The sequence below is a fragment of the Erpetoichthys calabaricus genome, chromosome 11, assembly GCF_900747795.2.
Source record: "Erpetoichthys calabaricus chromosome 11, fErpCal1.3, whole genome shotgun sequence".
Lineage (NCBI taxonomy): Eukaryota > Metazoa > Chordata > Cladistia > Polypteriformes > Polypteridae > Erpetoichthys > Erpetoichthys calabaricus.
The window spans coordinates 20,998,787-21,021,975 of NC_041404.2; positions in this window are offsets into that span (position 1 = coordinate 20,998,787).

Consider the following 23,189-nt stretch of genomic DNA (forward strand, 5'->3'; position numbering starts at 1 on the left):
TTGTGTATTTGTTGCTATGCTGTTGCCAAGAAGTGTACACTTTGTGACATATGTGGGTCAAGAGTATAAAGGACACATTGTGCACTTCTTGGTTGTCCATGAATGGATTTAATCCAAACCTTAAAACTTTAATTTCTTTATTATTTTGATATATTGTTTTAAAGAGTTCCAGCTTTTTGATTATGATTTGCATGTGTGTTTGTTGGTTTTAGAGTTTCTGCCTCGCTACATAACTACGATTTATGTCATCACAGGTCAGGTTTATAAAATTTGAGCATGCACAAAAAGAGGCTTAAAATGTGCATATGCAGCTTTCCACACAAACATCGGGATTTATAAAAGAGAACTTGGCAGGAATACTTTTATATATTTACAGTCTGACCCATCAGTCCTCAATGTTTTGGAGAAAGTGGGAAATGCCAACACTTTTGATCAAGTAGGGAAATGCAGCCAAGCCAGAGAATGTTGATTTACATACATACCGTATGTATTCACGTTTAAGTTCCCTTGTGGATAAGTCGGGACTTGATTTTATCATATAATTTCCAGTATTTTATAATGTTGGTCGTATAAGTCGAATGTGGAAAACTCACACTATTGGTCCAAGAGATTATGATATGCTAACACCCATCTGAGAGTGTAACCACAGAACACATTGCCTTTTTTTCTATGTATTGTGCCACGAGACCACACGGTAATACCCAAGCTATTCCGAAGTGATGTTTGCACTGTTTTGTGTTTGTATCTCACACCCTCATACACCTTTATCGTAAGAGCATCCTTTATCTATGATGGAGCATTCAATCAGAAGAAAATATGAAGCTGGTTTAAAATTAAAAGTCGTTGAAGTGGCGAAAGAAATTGGTAACTTCGCTGCTGCAACAAAATTCAATATGTCTGAGAAACTGGTGCAAGATTGGAAAAATTTGTGTCGTATTTTTGAACGGGCGTATAAGTTGGGGTCGATGTTATTATCAATTTTTCGGTTTTCAAGCCCCGACTTATACGTGAGTATATTATACTTTGCGTTGGTTTGACAAACATATGACACCTCAGAAGTGATGAATATGATGTACAGAGTGTATTTTAGTTCCCTTTTAAGAGGGCCAATGCTGGGTATTTGCACTGAAGAACTTTTTTGGTTTTTCATCAGTTCATATCCGCTACTTGTTTTCACTTCTAAGGGAAATGACAGACAGGTCAGCAATATCTCAGTCAAGCTTCACTCCATCATGCCGGCTGTGCTGGAGGCCATTAGCCAACTGGTAAACGTAATTCTACAGCCAATGAAGTTTTGCAGCATTCTGATTGCATATGGATGAGGTTAATTAGCATGATGCATATATGATTGTTTCAGGCCAGCAACCAGACGGGGTTCGAGGCGCATTCACGTACACACATTTACAAGATGATTGTGATTTAAAAATGCTAATTGCATATAAATGTGTATGCCAGGTTTTACAAATCCTCATGAGCATATTTTCACACTCAAAGCCACACACATTTTTACAAATGAAACCCTTGCTTATTTGTTTTTTGATTTCCTGGTTACAACCCATCATTTGATGTTTTGTTCATGATTCATCTCCCTGTTCCTTTTCTTAATAAAGCTGCTGCCCTTTCTTGCAGTTAGCACAAGTGGAATTATTATGTAACATTGGGATTTTTTTAACATTATGAAATAAGAGTTAATTTTCCTGATTTTAACATACCATATTGTGTATATTTTGATTATGTCATTCAGTAAAGTTCTGTTCACTTGAGCTGTCAGTTAAAGTTGGCAGGCACCTTTTAGCTTGCAGGACAGAGTTTGGACCTTCCAAGGTGTTTAGTGAACCACGCATGAACAAAGTGGCAGAGTTTCATTTAGCACTCAGGTTCATATTATATATACTCTCAGAGCAAATTATTATGAACACCTGACCAGCTACTTACCCATGAATAATCTAATCAACTAATCAAGTGGCAGCAGTACAATGCATGACTTCATGCACATACAGACCAGGAGCTTCAGTTAATGTTCAAATCAAACACTACAATGGGTAAAAAATGTGATCTTAGTGATTTTGCAAGTGGCATGATTGTTGGTACCAAACGGGCTGGTCTTATCATTTCTATAACTGCTGATTTCCTGGGATTTTCACACACAACAGTCTCTAGAGTTTTCTCAGTTTAATATCTTAAGGTTTAATAAACAAAGGCAAATAATTTAAAAAAATAAGTCAAGGAATCATTAAATGTACAAAATTTTATTGAAATTTCCACCATTTGCTGATATAACAGCCAAACTGTGGTAACCCCTTTGGTTCAGAATGTCAGTCACTCTGTTCAAGTTACCAAGTCTGCCTCCAGCAAAACAACCCCAAACCATCACACTTGCTCCTCCATGCTTGACAGTTGGTGTCACTCACTTAGGATCCATCCTTTCACTAACTCGACGGCGTACAGACACCCTATGTGATGAACTGAAGACTTCAAATTGAGAAAGCTTTTGCTAATTGATCCAAAACCGACGTAACTTGAACACGAACACCACATTACGCTGCTTATTCTCTCTTGGCAAACACCAAGGAAAGTGTGCACCCTTTAGCTCCCAGTACAAACTGTATTGTCACCTGTACTCTTGTGTCATATTATATTTTAGATAAGATCTGTCCAAAAAGAAATGGAACTTTTTAAATAGGGCACCATCGAGGTAACATAGTGAACTTGCGATAGTTGTGGGAGTAGCAATGACCTTCATCTTTAATATTCCTACTTGCTCGATCACACCAAGTGAATTAGTCATTAAGTACAAGGAGTGAAGTGAGCTTGTTTCCTGTGCCTTTTGTGATTTTTTTGCAAGTTGAAATATGAACAATCTTGAAGAGCAACATGTTTTTCATATGTGAAATTGGCAAAAAAAACTTTTACAGAGATATTTCAGATTTTGCAGCAAGCTTACAGAAAGGACTGTTTTAAGCCCCACACCGTGTTACGAATGGTACTGACATTTTAAATTGGGGAGACAATCCCAAAAAAGAGGACGGTGATCACATTGAGAAAATATGTGCTTTGATTCATGACAACCATCACCTAATTGATTGCGTCTCTTGACAGGTGAGCAAAAAGCAAACAGTATCACGATCAGTCAGGCTTTGTTAGTTCGTTCAAATGCTGTTGAGAACTTTCTGAAACATGTCATAGCAGGTGATGAAACATGGGTATACAGCTCCTGTGGACTTTTTTTGTTCTCAAAACTGAAATCCACCTTGAAAATGACAGATGGACCAATGCGGCATTCCACAAAATGGAAAAATTTTCGGGAACGATATATAAATAGAGGAAGGGAATACTTTGAAGGAGACAAGTGCTCTGGTTAAGTTGTAAGCATAATTTCTTTTTTTTTTTTTTTTTTTTTTAAGTTCAGTTTCTTTTTGAACAGTCCTCATACAGGCCACCGAATGGTAGTGGCACGGTACTTGTCGGTCAACTATATTTGTCCTGTGTACATGTGACAAAAGATTTGAAACGTACAGATTACACTACATATTTTGTTAAAGCAAATCCTTGTATTTTTGAAAAACTGGCACTATTGTCCATATGCATATTGTCATTAGGTTCATAATACCAATCAACATTCAATGCTACAGGCATACTTGATAAGAAAAATACTGAGGAAATGGAAAAAAAACAACTTTTGTGAATGAGCCAAGCCACTCTAAAACAAAATAAAGCATAATTTTTACTGTACCACATACCGAGTCACTGAGGTTCGGAATGTGATAGAAACAGAGTGGCTGAGAACTACATTCCAGAGTGACTAAAAGTAATTAATAACTTTTACTGATTCTTTTTCTATTTAAATATATTTTATGATGATGCAGGTCTAATTTTAGGATTCAGCATCAATGAAGAGTCGTGATATGCAACAATTTTAAACTATTTCAATGAATGCCTAACAAAGCCACCTTGTCCTGTTTCCTTTGGGTCTCCTTCCCAGACTGTGGACAGATTCTGGGGTCCATGCTCTAAGGTTGCATCCAAACAAACTTTAAAAATAAAAAAAAGGATATGATGTACAAGCAGGTACAGATTTGTGTCTGTGAAATACTAATGTATTATAACAACCTCATCTCTGGAAAGTGTGCCTTCTACACTTTTAAGCTGCTGCCCACCAAAAGTTCTCTGTGCTGTCACTGCCTGCTACTTCTGGGCTAGCTGGTACAGTTAAACAGTCTGCTTCTTACAGAATGTGCAGTAACAATGCACGTTACACCTTTGCACATATGATTCTCAACATGATGTAAATGTGTTTAAAAGTGTTCGTATTATTTGAGCTCCCAGATGCCATCTGCTGGTGAAAATGGTGCAAGTTCTTTGTAACAGAAAAATGCTTGCATCTTTTATGCTGCATCTGTGGCATGACAACCCACATTACAAATGGCTATAGATAATCAAATAACTGGTATATTCTCAAGCCATTTTAATCCAATTCAGGATTACTGGGTCTGTAGCCTAACTCATCAGACACAGGGTATTAAACAACCATGAACAGAATGCCAGTCCATTGTAGGGCACAAACATAAGCACTTAAACACACACACACACACACTTAATCTGGGACCAATTGAGAGTCACCAATTAACCATCAACCTTCCACCTAGAAAAGGGGGCATGACATTCAAATCCAGGATCAGTAAGAGTTTCAGTGCTAACTGTACAATGCCAATTAAGATAGAATACAGAAGAACATAACATGTTCAAATAAATACACTGTAACTAATTGCAATTGTGTTTTTGCATACAATTACATGAATAGACCATTAAAAAATTAGGGTTATATAGACAGCATTTTACACTGAAGGCATCTGGAGGGTTAAGCCTCTCATTCGAGCAAAATGGAAGTTGTGGCAGTCTTCCAGCTTCATGGCAAATGCTGCAATTGTTGCTAATGTTTTGCTTATTGTAAAATATTACAGATGTCCATTTAGCCTTGAAATATCAACGTATCTCTTGGGAAGCACGGCAGTCTTTCTAAACTGGATGTTATAGACCACAAGAAAAAGTACAAAGGTTTCCTATGTCAGTAGAAGATGAAGTGGAACCATAGGCCATGACAAGATATTTATTATCCATGCCCACACACCAGCCAAAGTGAGAGAAAAATAACAATGAAGTTACACGGTAAAAGCAAAGCAGCCCTATGTAGACAGCAAAATGGAGAAAAAAGAAAAAACCCATGGCTGTTCAAGTAACAATATCATTAGTACTGATATAGATGGTTACCTTGAACATGTTTTCATGACAGCACGATTCCAGAACCAGTCTGTCACATACTGTAGACAATGTATGTGCCTTTAAATCTGCTGTAGTCCATATTGAAGGTTTAACATGCAAAGTTAAAAGCGGAGAATCACAGCAGTAATATGGCTTCACATTCTCTATATTTATAATGAGATATGCAAGTTAATTTAATTTGCAGTGCCAACTTTACCAGTCATAAGAATGTTTACATGTGTGTGAGACTGTGCCCTGTGATGCCCTGGTAGTTAGTTCCCACATGGTGCCCAATGATGTTGAAATGGGCACCACCTTCCTTAGACCTTGCAATGGAAAAAAAAAGGCTTGTAAAATGGTTGAATAAATGTTAAAGAAATTGACTCAGACTAGCTCGCTATTTGACTATGTATTGATCATATAGTTTCATCTTTTTCAACACATTTAAATTAATTGGGAGTTTGAGGGAATGACTTTTTTATTACACCCTTTCCAGGCATAATTATTATTATTATTCATCATTTGTGGAAGTGCTGAAAAGGCCTTTACTTTCTGTCAGTATTTTAAAAGAGTAGAGGAACAAAAGAAGAGCACCATAAGACTATCCACTACAAGAAGTATTCATTAGTTTCATCATCAGCCCTTGTATTATGGAGCCAGTAGGACCAAATATTTCTCCAGGATAATCTCTGCTATGGTTGATCACATGGTTTTCCAACCCTCATCAGGACATACATGTTTATAATAATGGATTCATGTAGATGTAGACTAGCTCATTTTAGAACTACTTTCACAGGACTGTTTTATACTATGCCCCTGTCTGGTTCCCACCCTGAATGCAATACCACTGTGATAAGCACCTGCTCCCCATGAACCTGACCTGTATATGGCTGGATATCTGATACTAAAAATATAGTACGCCCTTACACACATCTTGAGCTTGCTTGTTATTATGCTCTATTTGGGGAAGTGAGTGAGGCACAGAGATGGCTGCCATTTACTCTCCTTCATTATTTTCAGATTGATTATGTTTCTAGATCCTGGCCTGAAGCAATAACCTGGTTATCTGTCACTCTTTCCCAAGCCAAGGAATCAGAGATGTAGAGGCATTGGTGATCTTAAGGCCCACTGTGCTGTTCCAAATCTCTGATCCTAACATGAGGTTTTGAGAATTTAACAGCTTTGACTACTTGGTGAAGGCCATTGTCTCACAGACCTGTACTTAACATCCGTAACTCAGCTTAAACTTTCAATGAAACCCCTAAGTTAATACACACACACACACGAACTCTGAGGCCAGAAAAATGTAAGAACAATGACCCAATTAACGCTAAAAAGAGTTTATCTTATTTATTAAAGCACAAAAATAAAATGCAAATGCCAAATATAAGTAAGAGACAATAATATCCTTACAATAGTTCATCAAAGACGACGCAGGTCCAGACCTTCCTCTTTGTCTTGAAGATGACCTGCCTTTCATTGGATTTTAGGCTCCAAAGTGCCCAGAACCTCCTACTTCTAACCTAACTTTCGATCCACCCAGGACTTTCCCTGCTGAGATGGTAAAACAGTCCAGTTGAATGGACAGTTTCATTTTATGTCTAATAAATCTTAGCACATATGATTAAAATACACTTTTCTTTGCATAAGTCATATGTCTGTATTTCTAACTCTATTTTAACTTATATTTCTTCTAAGCTTCATAGTAAATAATTTTAAATAAAGTAAATACATTTAAAAGCAAAACAATTTAAAAGTTCAACTTTCTGTGCAGCACTTGACAAAGGACCTGGTTCTTATGATTTTAATGGACATCTTAACTCTCATATTCAGCTTATTGCTTTATTTTCAGATTTTCCAATATAGTGTCCAATTTCAGTCTTTTTTATCTGAGTCTGTCTAGTCCATTTCTGGCCCGATTCAGTTCTTAGGCTGAGCTTTTGCTGGTGGGAAAGGGTGGTCTGTTTTCTTGACATGTGTTGATACTGTGTGGGTAAAAGTCTCACATTTCTGTGTTTGCTGTCTAATTTAAACACATTTTCTCCTATTGATAAATTATTTGGCTTCCAAATGCAACTGATTAGGTAAGGCTGTGGTTTCAGTTAGGTTTACACAATCATACTGTATATTTTCCTAGTTTTTGAATATTTAGATTAAACTTACCTTTCATGAAATATCATAACATCCTGTTCACACGTTTTCTATCTGGCCATCACTCCTGGCAAGCAAGGTTAATGGTCAAACAATTGGCAGCCCAAATGGATGCATTTCTTATGACTCTTTAGTGTAAAATATTATAGCAAAATAATAGAGAAAAATATATTAAGCTAATGAAACTTAACATTGGTGTCTAAAGAAAACACAAAAGGTAAATTGTGTTGTTTCTGTACCATTATATTACAAATGTCTGCACGCACAAGATATATGGCAGTAGGGTATTGACTCAACATGATAAGGCGATCTGGCATAAATCTTTTAATTAGAGGCTGTAGCTGCTCATGAGCAATCCATTCTTCTAATTATCGACTTCCAATCAGGATAAGGGGAAACTATTTTTCCCACTTAAAGAACATTTATGGCTTCTAAATTTAATTCTATACTGTCTCGTCAGCTGGGGGGAATATTAAGTGATCCTATAGGTAAGAATTCCTCTTGTTAAAGTCAATCATAAGCACAGGCTCTGCATGCTTCTCAAAATGCCTAACTGGAGGATTTAGCACTTTCATTGTATGTCACATTTTAAAATGACTGGTGGAGTAACTACAAATGATGGGATTGCTTGAGCTAAGAGAAGTGCTGTGAGGCAGCATACCTGCTAACTGCACCACCATTGATTCATTTTTATTTCATGGTGTATATAGCATATTTTATCTGTTTTAACCAGATGTTTTAACCTTTGCATCCTCATATGAAACTCTGTTATATTTTTAATTCCTTCTTTATCTGCTTGCAATTAATCATATTTTCAAACCCCTTAATCCAGTTCAGGGTCATGAGGAACTTAATGGCAAGACTAGGCATAAGGCAGAAATCATTTTTTGTAATATGCTGATCTGAGTCTTTTTATATATATATATATATATATATATATATATATATATATATATATATATATATATATATATATATGGTTGAAAATAGTTTACTGTCAAACAAATGCAAAGAGTACACGACACGTGTTTCGCCCTCATTCTGGGCTCATATATATATATATACATATATACATGCATTTGTTTATTTTAAGATTGAAACATACACATGTAAGTCCAATCAAATACACATTATTGTTATATGCTAAAGTGTACATTAGTAAAGAATAGAATAGCAAATCTGCAGTAAGCAGAGAAACGGCCTGACACATCTTTATAGTAGAATTAAATTTAGTTGTTACAGAAGAATGGAATAAACATACAGTTACAGTCCAATTGATTTAAATGATTTGGGGTAACAGAAGGGTCTATCAAAATACTTGCATGGTGGGAACGCATCCCCACTACACATTGTGCCAGTCAGTCAACATGAGGCCATGTCAGTAGGAGGAAAGTAAAACCACTATAGGAATTCTCTATGAACACAGAGAGAATATGCAGAGTCCTAATCGAATTCCTAAATAATTATCTACTACACTGTTTAAGCCAAAAAAAAAATCATTAAAAATAAAGAAGGCCATTTATGACCAGCTTTACTTTACTAGATAGAGAGTTTAACATGGCAGATACTCTATTACATAAATTATTAAGTGTATCTTCATAATTCCTTATTAACGTCAGTTTACACTATACTATAATACAACTATAATTACTTTTAATCCCAAAAGATAATCGGTAACCCGACTTGACAAACTTGATTTCAAATCCCCTCCAAAGTCTAGATGGGGTGCCAGTCCATCACAGGGTACACTCACACACACACCCATAGTGGGTCAGCTGGAGTCACCCATCAATGTAACATTTTACTTGTTAGAAATGTGGGATGAAATTCTGATGACCTGGAGGAAAAAAACAAAACAAAAAAAACCACAGGAAAAACATGCAAAGTCTACACAGGCAGCAACATCTGGGCCTGGGAATAAACCCAGTATGCTAAATCTCTGCCACCTTGAGTGGATGGATACAAAACATAATTAACAATTTAAAAATTGCTTTACTATCTTATTTCATGTTATTCCTAATTGGTTACATTCATACTAACAGCACATTAACAATCAATTACTCTGTTATGAATAATTGAAAAGCCCTTAACACTCTAATTCCACTTTAAAGTGTAGCATTTTACTCTGATGTGTAAGATGAAGGTATAGCTTTAGGAGGATTTTTGCAACTTTTGAAACATCTACATAAAATAATGAAATGTTATCCAGAATTTGTCATCATGGGAGGGCTTCTCCAGATAACATGGGACAAGCATGTCTGAATAGCTATGTTTAAAAACCAGAAAGATATACCAGATGTATTTGAATGTGTATAATGTGCATTTCTCCTTTATTTTTGATTTATCTTTCATTAATTGTGCATGTTACTAATATTTTCTTAATAAAATCTCATCCATAAAGAAGTTACTCTCAGCCTATTGATTTACTCAGAATTTCTGAATATACATCTTACCTTGTTTTTATAAATTTTAGGGACAAAATTTTATTTTTGCACATTGTTGACAGGCAAGGATCCATTAGCAGATATGAATTTTTAATGGAAAAGGAAATCAAGCATAAATTACTTTGTTGTGTGGCACCACTAAAGAAAGGGCTTACTGGAATAAAGGATGACCTCAGTGTATTGGACTAAAGAGAAAGCTCATTTTTAGATTAGAGAGAGATAAGCAAGAAGAAATGAACTGAGGATGGAAAAATGTGTGTGTCACAGTGCTTAGCAGTTATTATATTATGAAACATATCACATTAAATTATATTAGCTGAAGTCCCTGGCATTGCCCAAGTATATTTGTAGAATGGATTAAGGAAAGAAATCAAAATGTTATGTGTTTTTAAAATGGCAACCCTGTTGTTATAGCTAGCTGTCCTGTCATCCACACTGCCTCTCTTTATTAATGTTTCTGCTCTTGCAAGTTGAACTATGAAGAAAAAACAAAAAAGCAGATGTTAAACAACAACCCTTTCAATTTTCTTTGAGTTGTGCTGCACTTTTACTCTCAATTGATAATCCCTTTTATATTACAGTAGACAAATGCGGCGTTGCCCGAGTAAGTAATTTCAATCTTTGGCCATTTTGTTTACTAGTCTGTCTGGCTTCAGTCTGTTTAGATGTTTCACTTGATGTGGGCCAGTAGGTGGTGGCACTGGAGTGCAAATTGTAGCACTCTTTTGGAAAGCCCACTGGGACCCTGTGGGGCATGCTCTAAAAAAAAATAAGCATTTCATTCTGTTTCATCGTGTATTATCTCTATCACACTTACTTACACTATGTAGGTGTACAACTGCATTGGCTTTTTAAAAATGTTAGATTTTTCTGACTCAATAAAAAAAACGTAGCACCATTACTTTATTGCAATGTGTACTATTGACTCTGAAATGAATTTCCTATCTGCATCTTTGAACAACAAGGAGCAGGCTGCAACTGTCCTTGTCCAGAAGCCTGACTTTGTTGCTTACAGTATGTATAATATAACATCACAAAATAGCATTAGTGGTGAGTGAAGCAGTGGAGTTTCATTTTGCATACAGTGTAACAACCATGCTCACAGTTGGATAGCAGCAAGTTACCCAGTCTGACTGAGCTGGAACAAAGTCCAGACTCAGCCACGTCAAACCGTACTTCCCTTTTTGTTCCTTAAGTGCCCTCCTGTCAAGTTCCCCAGTCAACGGTAAAAACAAACAAGTTGGTCAAAGATCAAAGGTTGAGTATGTGGAAAAAAATTACTATTTTGAAAAAGGATAAAATATTTTACACATAAATCCCTATATTCCCTGAACCCAATACAGATGCAAATATATATAGTAATGGAAAAAAGAAAAGCGAAAAAAACATACATGGCCCAACCTTCCTTGTCCTCCCTTGTCTTAACCAGAAAACATATATAATTCACAAAATGACAAACAGACGTTAATATGCACAAAAAGTGAAATAATGGCCAAGTACCAAATGACGAAATGACAAAAAACCACAAATACAGTGCTATTTCAAAGTATGAACCTAAATAGTTTCACCGATGAGTACAGAAAGTAATACGACAGCCCTGAGATGTGGTGATGAAAAGTCCTAAGTGATGATCTGTGGATGCCAATAATAACAGTACTTGATATGCAGGTTCACGGTTGTTCAATGTTTGGGTTGTACACAACCTAGAAGTAACAGGAACAGAACACCTCTTCAAGGGTCAAGTGCTGTGCTTGGTGACATTACTTGTAGATGCAGAGATTAAACTTTTCCTCAGGTATATATATGAGGCCAATCCCAAAAGTAAGGTCTCCAAAGCGGTGGGGACATAGAGAAACTGTTCTTACGGCTGTTGGCCACACTGTAGTGATTGGTGCTTCCTCCACTCCCAAACAAGCATGTGTGGCTTCGCTGGGATGCTCAATCTTGGCTTGGCAGCCCTTGAAAATGGAGCTCCCGTTGAACGCTACCGCCAAGTGCGAAGTTCGCGCAGGAGACCGTCAATTTCTGACGAGACAATTGCGAAGGTTGAGGAAAACATGCGTAAAGATCGGCAGTTGGACCTTCATCACCCACCCACCCTATAGTCCTGTTCCCTAAGTTGAAAGAACATTTGCCCAGAAGGTGATTCTGCTCCAACGAAGAGGTGAAAGATGAGGTTCAACGCTTCCTGAAGGACATGGAGGCGAGCTGGTATGACATGGGCATTCTAAAACTACCACAGCGTCTACAAAAATGCATCGACCGAAATGGCGATTATGTAGAAAAACAAATAAGTCTTTAACCTTTAAAATGATGTAAACGTTATAGAAAATAAACGGTTTGTGGGAGATGGCCGGCTGTTCATCCCGGCCAATACCCCCAGGCCGCTAGATGGAGCCCTTCCAGTAGCATGTAAGTGCCCCGAAGACCAGCAGGGAATTATGGACAATGGAGTTTTTATTCCCAACCCTGCTGGACACTGTGGGGCCCACCAGAGGACGCTGCAGGGAGGCTCAAGGACTTATACGTGCCCTATAACCCGGAAGCACGTCATGATCATATGACCAGAAGGAACAACGTGTTTCCGGGTTGAAGAGAAGGACTTTTTATCCTACCCGGAAGTGTTTCCCATCCTACAGTCCATGTGATTTCTTATCACTTCCGGGTCAGGGAATATAAAAGGACTCTGGGAAAGCCCAGACATTGAGCTGAGCTGGGAGGTAGGGTGGCGAAGTGTCTGGCAGTGGAGGATTGGTTATTGTTGGTGATTAGTGTACTTGTATGTGTAGTGTGGAGTGGAGGGTGCTTTGTGCACATAGTTATTATAAAATAAATAATAATTATAATTTTACCCGGTGTTTGGAGTGGTACCTGAGGGTTCAAGGGAGCTCTAGCGCCCCCTACTGCTACATTGGCATAGTCGACAGGATTCTCTGGCCGTCTGTTGGCAGAGGACCTGTATTTAAAACAATTTTTGTGATAGCAGACAACCCTAAGACAGTACCGCTCTCGAGCCCGGAGGTAGAAACTCCCATTACTACAAGCAGTACGTCGGTGAAGAGCTTCGTCTCGTATTGGTTCAGAATGGGATGAAAATTAAGGCAGAAGAGTGGGCTTTCTTAAAAGAAACAGACCCTTGAAACGGAGTGGCCACCGGAGGATCCAGCAACGTTATGGTCTTACCTGACGGGTCCTGCGGAAATCAAAGCCGAGATCGAGGTAGTGAGAGAACGGTGGTTAAGGCAACAAAAGAGCAGTGAAGGGACTACTTTAATGGAGCCTGAAACAAGCCATCATAAGTCAGAGGTATGTGTCGCGACAAAGCCCGAGGCACAAGGAACTGTATTTTCTTCTTTTGCAGAAGCTGAGTGGTTCGGGATAATATATGAGAAAGACACATGTCTCATATCTTGGCAAGATGGCCGTGAAGACGAGGAGTCTGTAGATTTACAGCTGGGGAGCCTATTCGTGGAGGACGATCACGTGGACCATCCTGGTGCATGCTGGGAAAGACGTAAGCAAAATACGAAGTCACCTGACCAGGAAGGGACCTGCTTATTCGCCGACACACGTCGCGTGATTTCGCCCGAAGGATGTTGGGAAGAAGGTCAGGTACGGTTCGTCAGTGAGGTCGTCTTGTCCCAGACGAAGCCGAACTCCCTGAAGGGGAAGGGGGAGGCGAGCGAAGCATCGCCGATTAATTATAATAAGAACGAGGGGCGGGATGTGACTAAATGGGCTGCCGCTAAAATAGAAAAGGCCGATCACAGTCGGCCAATAGCGGCCGCCCGTCCCTCTAAAAGCTCCAAGTCCCAAGAGTCTTTGCGTGACACAATCGAGCACGTGCCGACAACGGACGTGCCCATTGGCTCTCGGCCGGTAGCAGCGCCCAGGCCATCTAAAATGCGAGACTCAAGTTCCCAAGAGCCTCCGCGAAGCCCAGCCGGACACATGCCAGGAGGGGACGTGCCCATTGGCTCCCAGACAGAAGGTAGGGCAAGTGAAGATTTTAGCCTGCCTCTGACCGTATTAAATGACTTTATTGGAATGCGGGATCTCGAGAGGTTGCTCAAGCCTATAGATAGTTTCTTTCGGGGTCTACAGGAGCTGAAGGAACATGTGGAGGAGATGGGAGTAACGGCCGAAGCGCCGCTGAGAAGACTTCAGGAATACCTGCGGCGATTAGGCCAAGAAGCTCCGATCTTAGTGGATTCAGCGGTACAGGTCAGCCCTAATCGGGCCCGCAATTAATAATTCACTGGTGCCAAGTCACTGTAAACCCAACAAAAGATTGTGGTGTGATGACAGAAGGGGCGGAGGAAGTGCCGGTCAAACCGGAGCAGCTGAAAAGTGCTGTCTCTCGGGGCGATGCGGTGCTGAAGACGTCGCCCCTAATTAAGGTAAAAATGAGGGGCGTGCAAACAGTAAAAGGGCTCTCTTGTGCTAATAGAGAGACCCAAACTGGACGTAATCCCCAGATTAAACAGGAGATCCCTACAATAAAACGGGGGTCTCCTGACAGGTCAGGAAACGTAAGGGCGGCCAATAAACCTGCCTCAGCGGAGAGAAGGACGGAGCCAGAGGTACCGAGGTGCTTCCAGTCTTGCAGGGGGAGAATACCAAGGGGACAACGGCTTTGCTATGAATGCCATAGGCCGGGTCATCTATGGCGAAGTTGTCCTCGGAGGACAGGGGATCAAAGAAGTTGGCGATACAACGTTCCCCGGGGAGCCTAGACGACGAAGCCCAAACCCGGCACGTGGATGCTCGTGGAGAAAGACGTTCCTCTCAGGACTGGTCGCTCCGAAATACAATTCGTCGCTGAGGGGGGAATACTGTGGGAGATAGCCGGCTGTTCATCCCGGCCAATACCCCCAGGCCGCTAGATGGAGCCCTCCCTGTAACATGGAAGTGCCCCGAAGACCAGCAGGGAATTATGGACAATGGAGTTTTTATTCCCAACCCTGCTGGACACCATGGGGCCCACCAGAGGACGCTGCAGGGAGGCTCAAGGACTTATACGTGCCCTATAACCCGGAAGCACATCATGATCATATGACCAGAAGGAACGACGTGTTTCCGGGTTGAAGAGAAGGACTTTTTATCTAACCTGGAAGTGATAAGAAATCACATGGACTGTAGGATGGGAATCACTTCCAGGTCAGGGAATATAAAAGGACTCTGGGAAAGTCCAGACATTGAGCTGAGCTGAGAGGTAGGGTGGCGAAGTGTCTGGGAGTGGAGGATTGGTTATTGTTGGTGATTAGTGTACTTGTATGTGTAGTGTGGAGTGGAGGGTGCTTTGTGCACATAGTTATTATAAAATAAATAATAATTATAATTTTACCCGGTGTTTGGAGTGGTACCTGAGGGTTCAAGGGAGCTCTAGCGCCCCCTACTGCTACAGGTTGTTTGTATTTCTAAAAAAATAGGAGACCTTACTTGTGGGATTGCCCTCCTACTTTATACATGGAAAGAGTCAAACAAACACAACACTAATTTATACTAAAACACAACTGGCCTTTTATGTAGCCCTGCTACAACAGTTTTGCAAAATTGATGTTTAAGATTTGCTTTGCATGAGATTTAACTGCCATAAAACTCAGTAAAAAGGGTGTTTGAGTTTTTAAAGTTTTTGGTAGTGTTGAAAAAAAGGGGGCATTGTGCCTAAAGTGTTTGGCATCACCATACATATATTTGGACCTGTAGTTCCAGATTAATAGAGAAGAAAACACAATAACTGATCTTAGAATGCTTTTATCAGCATCCACAAAGTTTTGTATTAGTCCAAGTGAAAGCTCATCTATCATCAGCCTGATGGGAATTGCAGTCCTCACATCAGCACTGGTTTTTGCCCGCTCCCCACCATACCCAATATAGTTTCTATTTTTGTTGGACCAACGGTAAGGCACATGAAAAATTTCCCAAAAGTCCGTTCTTCTATTTTTTTTGTGTGTGGCAAACAAACAAACAGACAAACAATCAGCTTAGAATTTTATTTACACACATTATATACAGTATGATAAAGTTACATTGTTAACCTCTATGAATTTAAAATAGAGGTAAACATGACATTTAGGCACAGCTCCTGGAAACTGGTTTGACTCTTACCTAGTCACATTTTGTGAGGAGTCTTAATGATCCTCTCATGTATGCCATACTTTTTCTTTAGGTACTCAGAGTTTTTTTCACATGCCACAGATGTATTTGTTAGATCAATTGATGACCCTAAATTTACTCCATGTGACTGAATGAGAGTGTATATATAACCTGAAATGTGTTGGCTTTTGTCTTGTCCCCGAGCTTTGAGTTCTTCAGCCACCTACAACATATCCATCCATTCATTTTCCAAACCACTTATCCTGTTTAAACCTGTAGTGAAGCTAGGCCTATCCCAGTAACGTTAGCATCTAAAACTTGGTGAATTAAGCTGGGAAATGAATGGAGGGATGGATATACAGTATTTTTATACACAAACTGGTCATGAAAAGATACAATCGCTAAGTATTTAAAACCCAGGTTTAGTCCATCATTATCCATCTTTTCTCTTTGGTCGTCATAATCACATGGCAATTTTTGTTATTACTGAAATGTTCATCTAATTTGTTTCTCTGTTTTGAAAGTTTTACTTTAACGAATAAATTCAATATTTTTAAAGTCAAAGTTATTTCTTAACAAACACGGTATATATTGGACATGCATGGGCGTCTGTGGATCACCCTCAGGGCTCCTCTAAGGTATGTAGTACCACTCCAGGTTGAGAGGGGGGCTCCGTCACAAATCATGAATATTATGTCTGATAATATGAGGCAGATGACACTGAGACCAGAAGTTGTGTTGTCAACTGCACTCCCAAAAAAAAAAAAGCTTGCTCCCCAAAGATATCTTCCAAACATCATCTCAATACATAACAATGTCCTCTCATATTGTCCCCCACCGAGGACAACAGACTCCACCTATTTTAGTTTCCCAGCTATATATATATCACAGGATTGATGGAAGGGGTTGTTAGTCTGTGAGCAGAGCATGACACAGACAGAGCTCCTGTGATATAACCTGGAGTTAACATGGGCCTGATTGGAGCCATTTTGTTTGTTCTGATTTGTTCTCACATAAATACGAAAGTAAAGGAAACCAAACCAAACCAACCATGTGGCATACAAAGTTTACTGTGATTTAGTCTTTTGAGAGGACACCATCCCCTGGGAAGGTGAAAGAATAATGCTCGAAGAAAACAAATGGTATGATGGTGTGCACAGCTGGCCTTCTTTTAAAATGAATGAATTTCATAATATTTGATTTTTTTTGTTAAAACAAATAACCAATATTTTACAATTTGTGTGTAATCGCAAGACATGGATTGATACTTAACATCTGTTTTGATCATATTTTTAACAGTTTGTAAGCTTTTATTCCAGTGATGCCCCATGCCCCATTAGCCTCCATTGCGAAACACCAGTGAGGGCAAGATTCTTTTTTTTTTTTTTTTTGTTTTTTTTTTTTCCAAAAAGTAAAGTTAACTTTAGAACACAATTTCATTTAGTAAATGCATATATACCACGTTTGTAAAGAAACAACTTCAGTCTGAAAAATACAGTACTTATCCTTTAATCCTGATATTCCTGTTACTGTTAGTGATGTGCTATTAAACGAACAAACTAGTTATTTTATACCTGTCTTGTTCTCTGATCGAACGTTCTGGTACAATGAGATTAAAGAACAAATATTATCGAGGCATGCACAGTATATGCTAGGTTTTATATTGAATTCTGCAGTCTGGAGTTATCTTAACTTCACTTAAATGGCTGCTGTCTTCAGGAAATAGCCCATCAGTGTACTGTTTCAGCAAAATGGTCATGATGACAACTAGCCAGTGACGGACTTGGTAGATGACACCAAGCACCTCCCATTGATTGAGTGATTATGCCTGATCTGCTGGACTGATTGAATGAATCAGTATGCCCCCTACTGATCTGCAGAACCATTGCAGGTTTGTTCATGAACTGCAGTCAAGAGACCCCCAGAACAGTACACTGAACCAGTTTACAGAAAGAATCAGTTTGTATACTGAATGGAGGAACAAACTGCAGACAAAAGACTTGCAGTACATTGAATCTCAGTTAAGTTCACTGATGACATACTGTATGTATAGGAGATTACATTGGAAAGGACTGGATATAAGAAAAGGAAATTGTGGGTGATTGAATAAAAAAACAGTTTTGGATTAGTCATAAAAGATGTAAGTACTCACGTTATGTTTTTTTTTGACACCTAGGCTGTAAAAATATTAGCTTATGTGATTAGGCTATAGGCTCGTAGGCTACAATAACCAGATTAAAATGCAACCAGAAGCTTCTCCATTGTGTAATAAAAACATAAAGGTGCAAAAACTTAATTTGAACAATTTTATTAAAGCTTTCCTTCTATATGACATCAGTATATTTTGTCTTTATTTTTGCAAATGTGCTATTAGCAATATTGGCTACTTTGCAGCTGTAAGTTTGCACTTCGATTTCGATTGTTATATGTCTGATGTACAGGTACTGTTATGCAATGCATTTGGGGTTAGGTGCATGTGGGGATCCAGACTGGATTATCCATGTTGCTCAAATATCAAGAGTCTAATCCATTCAGTTTTTGAGAGCAAGATGGTTGACAGACAATGGAGGGCAATTTGGATTACTTTTTCAAACATTTCACCCGAGTCTGCCAAAAGTTCACTTTGCAAGAATGTGCTCTCTCTGTTAAGGGTCGCTCCATAGCTATTTTGCACAGGCACCTAAAAATGAAACACCCAGGAATCCGCCAGTAGCATCCTGACAAGAACAGAGCAGCAAATGAAGGCAAGTATTACAGATACAAATGTAACTGAAAGCTCCTGACCTACCAAATAAGAAACATAAACATCTGCTGATCTTACACCTGTAGCAAGGTCTAGAGTCTATGGACAGAGGTCCATTTCTAGTTTTACTGTGAGGCCTATTGGACCACAGCAACAGAACAAACTGGATGAGGAACTAGCCAAGATGGTGGCACTAGATTTTCAGCCATTTTCTAGAATTGAGGACAAAGGTTTTAGCAGGCTACACAAAACGCACTGTGTCCAACATTCACGCTACCAAAAAGTCTAGGACTCTTGTACCACAGCTGTACAATAAAACAAGGGCCAGTGTCCAGGAGAAAGATCAGCAGGTTTCATGTGTCTATTACTACGGACTGCTGGACCTATCACAACAAGAAGTTACATGACAGTTACAAGTCACTAAATAATTGATTACACAGTCACTTCAAATGTCCTGGATTGCTTTGAATTTACAGAAAGACATACTGTTGACAACCTGGCAACCTGATAAAAGAGTGAGAAGTTCAAAACAAAAAATTGTGGCATGCATTAGTGATAATGTTGCAAATATCACAGCCGCTGTGAGGCATAATGGTTGGAATCATCTGTCCTGTTTTGCTCACACAATAATTATTGTGGTCAGGGAAAGCCTGAAATCCATAAAGCCAACAGTAGAAAAAAAATGAAGGGAATTGTACAGAAGTACTACAGAAGTACTGTAGCTGCTGAACGTCTCTGAGCCACTCAGAAACAGATGGGCTTGCTTGACCTACAACTGAAGCAGGATATGGTGACAAAGTGGAATTCAACAATTTACATGTTAATGAGATTCCAAGAGTGCCAGGATCCCATCATTACTACGATGGCATTGGTTAATCCTGTGCAGGAAAATGTGTCATTTACGGATTAGGTGGTCATTAGTGATTCATGCAAGGTTCTCCAGCCTTTTGAGGAGGTGACAGTGGGTGCAAAAAGCATGTAACACTATATTTTAATATATTTAAATCAATCCTGGTGGTTTGCCATGTGGTGGGTGCGGCAATGTGCTGTAATCTTTCTCTCTGTCTCTCCAAATCACAAGATGCCCCAGAAGTTCTCAACTGACAAATGGGTCAAATGTCAAAGTGAATCTATATTTCAGATATCACTGTATTTATTGACTTCAAATTTGATATATGACTTTGGGACCACATCCTGACACTCTCCATACACTATTTTGTGTTTTGGCCCTGAACCAATACAGGTAACAAATGTGTACATTTGGAACTTTACTCTTTTGTTTCTTAGTTATGTTTTGTTTGTTTCAGGTTTGTAACTGCATTCAATCTTGTTTTTGAAGTGAACGAATCAGTGATTCAAATCATTTTGGTCAAATCAATAAAAAGAATGATTTTGCACATCATTACTTACTGTACTTTTTTTTAAATTAATAAACAAACATTTTTATATATGTTGGATATACAGAGCTATATTACAGATGACTTTTACTCGGTGGCACAGTGATAGAACTGCTGACTTGCAACAAGAAGGTCAAGGTTAATATCCAGGGTCCTCCCCGAGGCTGTGTGCATTTCCAAATACATACAGGTTAGGTGGATTGCTGATGCTCAATTGGCCATAGTGTGTGAGTGCGTGTGCGTGCATGTGCACTTGCCCTGCGATGGACTGGTGTCCTATTCAGGAATTATTCCTGCTTTGTACCCTATACTTGCTGGGATAGCCCTTAGCGCCCTCATAACCCTGGTTTGGAAGCTAAAAGAATGGATTACTTTTAGTATTATTTTTATTAATAAATGTTTGAAGACAATTATATCACATATACTGATGATAACTGAACTGATTCATGTATGTGGCACGTTTATTTAAATTATGTCTGCTCTTTGTTCACTGCTAAGTTTCAAATAAGATATTTAGAAACAAGTAAGGAATTTCTTATTGATAAAGCACATCAGAAATGACCATCAGAAAAAAGTCTGCAGAGCCTTTAGAATGAAATGTATTCTTGCCTTTACTTCACCTAAAATGTGACTAGACCTTCACATACTGTTGAAGTCCTAGAAATAAGAAAAGCTCACGTTAAATATAATGAATTTGACCTTTCCAAGTGTTTATTGTGAATATTTATCCAACACTGACTGTCTTAGTTTTGAAGATGTATGTGAACCAGTAGGATATCTTAGTGACAGAACTCAATACTGTATGTGGTGCCAAAAAATATTAAGTCTAAACTTTTTGAAATGTAAAAACTTGGTCCCTTAAGTCTCAATCATAGGGCCAGTTCTTTGGTGTTTTACGTGTAAATAATAACATCTAGCTGTTAAAATTTAGTTTAAAAAGATTTTTCAGTTTTCTTATAACTAATTCCTAGATACTTGATGTGCTTTGATAAAGTCAGTGGAATGTGCTGTAATATAGTATGGCATGCTTACTGGAAAGAGCTCACCTTTATCCAGATTAATTTTAAACCCAGAGATCTTAAAGAATGCAGCTAGTATACTTAACATTCTTTATGTTTGTAATTTTTAATTGAAATGTGTGGGCTTTCAAAGCATATATGTAAGGCATGGTGAAACCATAGCCATTTTTACACTGTATACAGGCTATTCTGGGAATTTACTGGTAGTTTATCTGTTAATGACAAAAATGCCTTGAGATTATTCAGAAGAGGAAGACAGGAAGTTTGACATAAGAATTTTTTCCACAGAACCACAGATCTAGCAGATTATAGAAAGAATGTTCTATGGACAGATAAGATGAAAAACTATATTCTCTAACTTTAAGAAGAAACACTGGACTTGGGTTTACTAATGACTGTATGCTGGTCTGGTATGTTTTTTGTAACTTCAGGACACAATGTTTGCTTTGATCAGTTAATCAAATATGAAGACCAAAGCCTTTGCACATGTTACATTCACAGTTTTATTGTATCAATTAATAAAATTATGTGAACTATTAATTGTGCAGTAAAATGTGTAGAATCAGCCGACATGTTCAAGTTTGTAATAAGTCATGTTAACTTTTTTTCACCCAAATATTCAATAAAACATGCAGTCTGACTAGGTGTGCTCAAACGTTTCATATAACTAATGTAGGCTACCATTTTTACAGTATATATTCCCTAAAATATCTACACGTTATACTTAAAGATTGCAAAAAAAAAAAAATTCAATATGTTTCATTTGCAAATTTTAAAGTTCAGTGACACTCGGGTCATAAAGTAGCAGGAAAATGAAGAGTTTTTTTTGTTTTTTTCTAATTTAATGTAATTTATGCTAGTTTAATTTAACTCCATGTTCTTACACAAAGAAACAAATTAGAGCTAACAAGAAGTAAAATAAATATTTAGCAAGCATTGTTTTTTTTTTTTTTAATTTTACCGTTTTGTGTAGCATATATTGAAAAAGGAAGGTGATATTCCTGGAGGAGCTACTGAATGTTACCACTAATCTTAAAAGAACAATAAGTGACATTTACTTAACTAGAAATTACCCCAGAGATGTCTGAGGGAAATGAGACACTTGCAAAGCTGCATTAGAATAATTCAAATGTATTTGTCAAGAGGGGCCCTGCTGCTTCTCAGTGAAGCACCAAGAGAAATGTCACATGCCATATTCAGCTGAACTGTGCAACTGCCAAGTTTTTCTTCATAACATTCTTAATTTCTGCTGGCCAACTCCTGCTGTAAATGGAGTATAATGCAAATGTTAATGCCATACTCCGTGCCATGTGCAGTTCTTATTAATTTCCTCCCTTCTGAATAAAAGAAAAACACCAATGATATTAGTAGGTCTTTCCCAGCTTTACCTGCTGATCAATTCAACCTTTTCCTTTTCTCAGAGGGAGAACATTTTTGTACACTGGGCGAGTTTTTTTTTTTTCTTTGGCAAAGAAACATGTAAATATTAAGTGTAAAAGCCAGTAGATAGAGGGGCAATAGGTATCCTTTGTTGGGACCGGCTGATAAGTGAAAACGCAACTTTCCTGAGTAATTGTGTTACAGGTTATTGTTGATGGCTGTCTACAGGACATAGATATTTACCTGCTTTGATTCTGCTGTTTAAATAATGAAAATGTTTACACTACTGCAAATGAAGGCAAATTGGTATATACCCCCTTATATATATAGCTGCTGGACCCTTCTGGACAGCAATGTCAGCAATCAAGCACCTGGAGCACTTCCGGGTGCCCAATAAAAGGAGCCAGCAACCACCACTCAGTGGCCAGAGTCGGGAGGTGGAGGACGACTAATGCTTGGAGGAAGAGGAGTGGTGGTGCAAAGGAGAAGAGTGCTTGTGTGTTTAGTTGTACTGGGGACTGTATTGTGCCTGTGGGGATTACGGGGAAGACGTGCCCCACAGATGAAGAAAATAAATAATTGTTTTATTATACGTGCCTCCCATGTCGGGCTATAAATATAGATATATCTATCTATCTATATCTCTATCTATATCTCTATCTATCTATCTATATATATATATAAAAAACCCCAATCT